This window comes from Anguilla anguilla, chromosome 9 (assembly GCF_013347855.1).
Source record: "Anguilla anguilla isolate fAngAng1 chromosome 9, fAngAng1.pri, whole genome shotgun sequence".
Lineage (NCBI taxonomy): Eukaryota > Metazoa > Chordata > Actinopteri > Anguilliformes > Anguillidae > Anguilla > Anguilla anguilla.
Window position 1 is genome coordinate 11,332,948 of NC_049209.1, and position 8,159 is coordinate 11,341,106.

The window sequence follows — 8,159 nt, forward strand, 5'->3', positions numbered from 1 at the left end:
AGCACTAACAAAGCACACATCATTTAACAGCTAGAGATCACATTGATTAGTAGAATCAGCTGTACCAAATTAGGGTTGAAATGAAAGCCTACAGGGTAGTAGTTCTCCAGGAGCAGGATTACCACTGTCTTAAAGGAATCCTTTCAAAATATAGTATTGGGAAGATCGTGCTGAAAGACAGCAAAGTACGGTTGTATAAATCCCAAATTTTAAACTTTTTGTTTACTAGATGAAACTTCCTTTTAATGCTCTTAATTGCCTATCATTATCATTAAAAAATGTAGTCCACAGATCATAAGCCCTCCAGCTTCAAATTGAATGCACTGTACAAAATCTGAGCATTTACAGTTTCTTTGCATGTCTCACATTTTAGTGTTATGCACACACACGTTCTTGCTCATTCATACATTTACATGGTAAATATTGAATACATTGGCAGTAGCCACGTTTTCAGTCTTACTGCCAGTCACCAGTGCTTTGTCTTTGTTCTTCAGGCTGGGAGAGGAGTTTGGAGGCCAATTTCATCTCTCTGCTCAGTAGAGACTCAAGGACACAAAATAAATCCCCTAAGTGGTTCTGTCCTTTATTCAGCTGCCATTTCCATCTCACTGCGAAGGAAGCGGCAGGATTTTGGCTGGTTTTGTGGTGATGTCACAAAGATGGTCAGGTGACCATCCAAGGAAAACAGCTTGTGATCACTAGCAGAAGCCAAACCGTTTCCATCCACTCTCAGTATACCCATGACTGATAATAAAGTTATTTTCCTCTTGTTCTTTTCAACAGTAATTCAAATACAGTCAAAGTACTTGCACAGCACAGTGAAGGCATACCTGTCCACAGCACAGTGAAGGCATACCTGTCCACAGCACAGTGAAGGTGTACCTGTCTACAGCACAGTGAAGGTGTGCCTGTGTACAGCACAGTGAAGGTGTACCTGTCTACAGCACAGTGAAAGTGTACCTGTCCACAGCACAGTGAAGGTGTACCTGTGTACAGCACAGTGAAGGTGTACCTGTCTACAGCACAGTGAAGGCGTACCTGTCCACAGCACAGTGAAGGCATACCTGTCCACAGCACAGTGAAGGCGTACCTGTGTACAGCACAGTGAAGGTGTACCTGTGAGAGGGTGAGACTGGGAGTTCAGTAGGCATTCTGCACTCCTCTCCCTCTCTTCATGCACTTTGTTCCTTCTCTGTCTGAGGAACGCTGCCTCGTCCCAAGTCCAGAGACTGCAGGGACAGGGGGAAACCTTAGCATTGCACGCTCATTCCACCACCCCCCCCCCCCCCCCCCCCCCCCCGCCATCGCTAGGGCGTGTAGCTGTCAGTCACAGCCCTGTTATCTGCTACCCCAGCCAGGACCAATCCTTCTCCTCCTGTGACTCACCCAACACCATGCTATCCTGTCTGAAGGTATTATGGAAGGTAGGGAGGCAGCCCCATTGCCCTTGGCAGTGTCATAGTAGCAATAGCCCGGGGGATGCCACAGGGGGCCCAGGGGATTGGTGGAGGGTCGCCCTCTGCTCCTGACCCAAAGACAAAGCGGCAGAGGGTGTGGCAGTGAGCTAGTGTCACCATGGCTTACACCAGTTCTGCCAGAGACCAGCACTGCTCACCAGCCTTCAGCAGCTCCTGTATGGGAGGAGCGTGTCACAGTGTTAGACTTGGGCAAGGTAGAGCTGCTCCAGGTACTGCAGGTTTCATTTGTGTGGATGGAAAAAATAACTTCAACACAATTAAAAATTCTTGTTATTATTATGAAATTTATATAGATCTGCGAAATGATAAAACAATTTATAAATGGTTCTGTGCACTTGCGTCATAAAGACATAAAGAGGCACCACGTCACAGCCTATTTTACGAAACCATTAGATGACACGCTATATACTTGCTTTAGACAGTTCTACTGTATTCCCCTATAACACAGCCTCTTCCCAGACCAGTACCTTCACACAACCTGCTACTCAACAACCACAGTTTGTTAAGTTATTCTGTTATTTGGACAAGGTATGTAATATTCTGTGGATGGATCAGGGAAAGTTTGCTTCATCTCACACGCTTAATGGATGACTGAACTTCATGTCCCTACTGTGCAGTCTCTGGCGCCAATCTGTACAACATCTGTACAACACCCACAAACTGCACTTCCTGCGCTTCAAAATGCTTTTCATCACTTTCACTTTCATTATTCACTTCTATCCCAACACAACTTTATTCAACTCTCATATGAAGTAACGCTCACTGAGTTGTAAACTACAAGTATAAGTAAAACTGCATGAAGCATTCATCTTTGAACTGAATCTACATAAGCAGGTTCAACAGGAAAAGTTGCAGGCTGCATTCCAGAAACCTTTCTGTGCCTTGCATTACCCAATGCAAATTTTAAGTAAATTCGAGCCACATGATCTGTTCTTCAGAAATGTTTCCAACTGAAAAAAGGACCAGGAAATTACTTCACAACTTGCCATTTTAATAGGGTTAAAAACACATGTCTTAACAGTGTTACAGGCACCTCAAACTTACACATGCTCCCCTAAAACCATCTGACTAATGTAACCATATTTAATGCGCACAAATAATGTTCCTCAATTACCACACCAGGTCTTTATTGCAACCCTGATGCTTTAGCACATCTGTGGTAGGAAATAAGCTTGGATAATCTGAAGCTGCAGTCAACAACACTTGGGCCAGATGTTTCAGCGGGAGTTGTCCCTTTGAGTAAAGTCCTTATGTACCATGTTCTGTATGGTGAAGGTGAGGATCACTTAAGCAGTAAGAGGTTTATCCCCAGTCACATGCTCAGCTCTCCTGTGACCTAACATTGACACCCCAACCTAAAAACATGTCAACACAGCCCCTCTCCCAGATTTTCTAAGGTAAGGAATGGCATTCACAGACAAGTGTTGAACTGCAGTTTCTCATAGTGCCCAGTAGGTGTCCCACCTCCACAATGTCATAAGGACCACGGGTGAGGACTATAAATAACTCTGGGAGACAGCTGGGAGGGCAGTGGCACAGATAAGAGATAAACATCACCTCCAAGTGAAGGTTACGCTGCCAAAAAGCAGGCCTCCAAAGATCAGACCACCACCCAGGAAAACATATACTCTGCATAGTTCACAGCAGCAAAGGACAGATTCACTTCCCCCTCCACATTTGGTCTTAATTACCTAACTGATGGCACAATGAATAATTTGCTTATTTGTTCCAAGCTTTCACAGATGCTTACTGAATAAGACCAGAGTGGTGTATTGTAGCTCAAAGAACCACACTGCTGCAGATTCTGTTATTTCTCCTTTACCGGCTCTCCTTTGTGATGTTTACACAATATACATATTGAACACTCTGATATAATTTAAATATCAATATTGCATAAGGAAATAAAGTTATAAACATTTACTTACTTAAATGGCCATGAATGTCAAATTGACCATCATTTAGGTACGGAATCCGGGTAACACTACGGAACAGCTCCTGTACGACCGGTACCAATCAGACTAAATCGCAATGCAGATTTCCATCAGACCCCTCCAGCTCATCCAGAATGCTGCAGCTCACCTGATCTATAACCTCCCAAAATATTCTCACATCGCGCCCTTTCTCTCTTGCCTCCACTGGCGCCCTGTTGCAGCTCCCATCAAATTGAAAACCGTGGTGCTAGCCTATTGGGTTGCTGAGGGGACTGCTCTGCTTCAAGATCATTGAACCTTACAGACGAGCTAGACCCCAGCATTCTGTAACCTCCTGGCTCCTCTCCACTGCATGCCTGAACTTCTAGGTTGCTGTTTGTCCTGGCCCCCTGATGGTGGAAATACCTCCCTATCAGTCAGAAGAGCAGAGACACTTCTCACCTTTTACCGCAGACTGAAGTCTCACCTCCTTAAATCATACCTTGGCTCCTCCCCCAATGATCCTGTCTAGCACTTCTGCGAAAGGCTTGACTACTGTGGCAATGATTCATTATTATTGTTTGCACTTCCATCTTATTTTTTGACTGAACTGTAATCTTGGTATTTTGCTAAATTGTACTGTACACTCTTGTATGTGCCCTTACAGGCCTAACTAGTTTACAGTCAATACAGGGTTTTTGCATTTGTGGTTTATGAGTATTTACCTCTCACCTCTAGGGTTAATTTTGCTCTTAACACCGATTTATGCACTTGTTTTCTTGTAAATTAGAACATCTGCCAAATGCCAGTAATGAAATGTACGTATGTAATTACATCTTAGCAGTTTGGAACATTTGAATGGAAGCTCATCCTGACAAAATGTGGAATGTACAGGGGTTGGACAAAATAATGGAAACACCTACCAATATATGAATATCAAGTAACTAATAAAGAGTAGGGCCACCCTTTGCCTTCTGAACTTTGTAAAATGAGATATTGGACCATTCTTCAAGAAAGAAAGCCTCCAGGTCTGAAGGAGGTGGAAATCTACTTTAAACGTTGCACTTCAGAACTTCCAATAAAGGTTAAATAATGTTTAAATCATAGAAGGCATTTGACTTCACCCTGGTGTTCATTAAACCACTCAAATTTGTTTGCCAGTGTGTATATGGGCATTATCATCTTGGAATACGGGGACATCATGGGGGAACAGTTTTATCATAGGATGCACCAGGTCTTATAAAAATGGCTTCATATTCTTTGGCCATTATAGGACCATGCATAGCAATCATCAGACCCAATGACTGCCCATAACATTAACACCATACTTAACTGTTGGAAGCAGACATTGTCAGTTGAAGGATTAATTTGGCTTCCTCTAATCATAAATCTGTCCTGAATCAGGAAAAAACAAAATCATAAAATTTTAATATCATATCAAAAAGATGAACCATATAATTTTTCCATTGCTCAGGGGTCCAGGTTTTGTGCTCCTTACACCAGGTCATGCGTCTTTTGCATTAGGTCCTTGGCGTCCTCAATAACAAGCATTGTTCAGTCTGGTTACCAGACGATGGCCAGCGGCGTCCTTGGCTCCATGCCCCTCCTGAAGAGGATTGCCTGGCAACGGTGTGCGTCTCCTTTCCAGCGCGTCTTCTGACCAGGATCTCTGCAATGGGACAGTGACATTATTATGTCCACCTGTAGGCAAGATAAAAACAAATGCAGAAGTACACAAATCAAAACAAAACAAAGCAGAGGATACAAAAAACAGAAGAATGTAACACCTTGGACACCAGCAGTTTTCAAATGGTGGCCCTGCCATAAATACCAGTGTTGTGAAGCTCACAACATAGTTTTTGCAGACTGGGTCACAATGGTGTTGATTGAGTTTGTTGCTAATTTGTGAGGCCATAGCTTTGATATGTTTTGCAACTATCTAACTATTTGTGATACATGCACTTTCAATTCAGGCATTGACTATTTGACCTCTTTAGAACTCTGTTAGTTGCCGTATTAGAAACTCACATATAACAAAACGGATAGTCAAACCTTTTAGTTGACACATGCTGCTAATTGACCTTCAACTTAATATGACTCACCTGTGTAGCTGCCTTTGTAATTGTGATTCAGTTACAATCCTTTTTCATGTTGCATATCTGCTATTTTGTCCAGTGCTTTATGTGTACTGATGCACCTGTGCCTCACAAAGGCAAAAGTTCTTTGTGACATTTGCTCTACATAACCTTAACTATTTTCTGTTATCACTGCCACTGGATTTCTGGTGGACTACTTGCTGCAAGAGTCATCCGTTCTTGTGGAATGTCACATTTCTTTCAGATTAAATTGCATAATTTTCTTGTGATCAAGGTGAAGTCGCAGTCCAAGCAAAATACTGTTGCTATACGACAAGCTACAAACTGTTTCAGTGTTACCTCCACAGTATTAAGATAGGAAAAATAACTTCAAAAAGTTTTTAATTATTTTCATTGAAATAATGGAAATAATGTTTCAAACAAATAATTCTTATACTTTCTACATCATATTGAAGTACTGTATATATTTGTAGACCCTCGCAGAATCATGACAGAGTATTTGAAATAGCTTTATTAGGTTAACATGTTAATAACACTTTTTTTGTTTGTATACACCATTGAACAGTAACTGCACATTAATTCTTGCATGTTAAAATGGTAAAAGCCTTGAATACATCATAAGCCATAATATGTATTGTCTTACCATAAGAAATAAAACTCAATATTCAACCAATTCTTTTTTCCAGAGTAATTGGATTAATATCAAATAACATTAAGAACATCTAATACATTTCTAAAGTGGAAGATATAATACTGAAAGAAAAAGGTAAACCTAATTTAAAAAATCAAGACCAGTTCCAGTTAAATTAGAATATAAAACAGAACAGGGTTTCAAAACCTAACAATGAAACAACTAACAAACAATGAAATGGCAAAGTTCAATATTTTTTGGAATATACACCTGTAGACATGCAATTTGTCCCTACATTACAGCCTCAAACATTTATATACCATAGAGAAACCTAATCAAGAAAAGTGATGTGTACATCAGTAGATCATAAGAGTATATCAACTCAAAAAAAAAACATTCAGAACAGATCATATTTCAAATCAAACATAACAAGAATAAGTTTTGTCAAATGAAACCAACGGCATGTTGCTGACGTACAGCATATGGCATCTATGTGTAAAAAGACCCCCTTTGGATAAGGATAATAGAGAGGAGTGGGCAGTGGTGGACAGTAACAAAGTACATGTACTTCATTACTGTACCTTTTTCAAGTATCTCTACTTTACTCAAGTGTTTCCATTTGGGAGACTTCTTACTTTCACTTCACTACATTTCAAACCTTAATATCGTACTTTCTACTCCACTACTTTTGTTCGATATCCGTCTGTTACTCGTTACTTTCATGTGGAGAAAATTAATTGTGCAAGAATAGAAAACGGGCTTCACTCCCAAAATATGTTTGAAACTTTCAGAGTGCTGGACCAAAAAGTGGGGCCAGCATTACTAGCTGGCGTTGTTTTCTGCAGTAAGACCTGACCAGAAGCTGCTGCGCACGTGTTGTTTTCAGTCTGGCTTGATTGAGAATTCATTTATTCAGTAGATGAGAGTATAAGCTTTCTAACCATGTATAACATGTCTAATTTTGGTTTTGGAATATAGTTTTATAGGTCAATCGAAGGTTTTCTCATCATCGCATTCACTCTGTGTTAGCAGTCAAAGACGCTGCACCTGACGAAACGTTGTCAACGATTTTTCGTAATTTCTTGGGAAATACTATTATTATTGAGGACTTCTGGGTATGCCTAAGGCATACAGTGGACTCCAGAATTATTGGCACCCTTAATAAAAATGAAGAAAAAAGGCTGCATATAATAAATGACACAGATAATAATCTCTATGTTATGTTCAAACATATGGGAAAACTATATACTTTTATTTCAATAATTTACTCTCACGCTTCATTTGTTTTAAATTAAGTAATCTAATTTTTTCTGAAAACCATAGGTGCTATAATTATTGGCACCCCTAACAATTATTGTAAGTAAAATTAAACAAAATGAAATTGGCAATACAATTTCACTTAATTTAGTTCTAACTTAAAGGAACTATATTGTGTCATTCCATCACTTCCAGTTGCACTAGAGAATAAGGTAATGAGGTAACAAGCACACAAAATCCCTTTGTCATCCATCAACATGGGAAAAGCCAAATAACTGTCAATTCAGAAGAGACCGATGGTAATTCACCGTCACAAGTCTGGTAATGGGCACAAAAAAGACATAAACGGTTAAACATACCACTGTAAGGGCAATAATAAAAAGGTGTAAAACATATGGAATGGTTGCAAATTTGCCAGGAAGAGGAAGCAAGTGCATGGTGTCCCCACGGACGGTGAGGAAGATGGTGAGGGAGGCCATTAATAACCCAAGGATCAGTGTTTAAGAATTGCAGAGATTGGTTTGTTTCTTGCGGTCAACAAGTCTAAAAAAAACATAAAATGGCACCAAGAATCTGGAGCTTGCCAAACCTCATTGGAATTATGACTGGGAGACAGTGCTATTGTCAGATGAGACCAAAATTGAACGTTTTGGCCATACACACCATTGTTTGGCGGCAAAAGAGGAATGCATACAGGAGAAGCACCTCATACCTACGGTCAAATATGGAGGTGGGTCATTGATATTTTGGAGATGTTTTGCTGGCAATGGTCCTGGGGCACTATTTT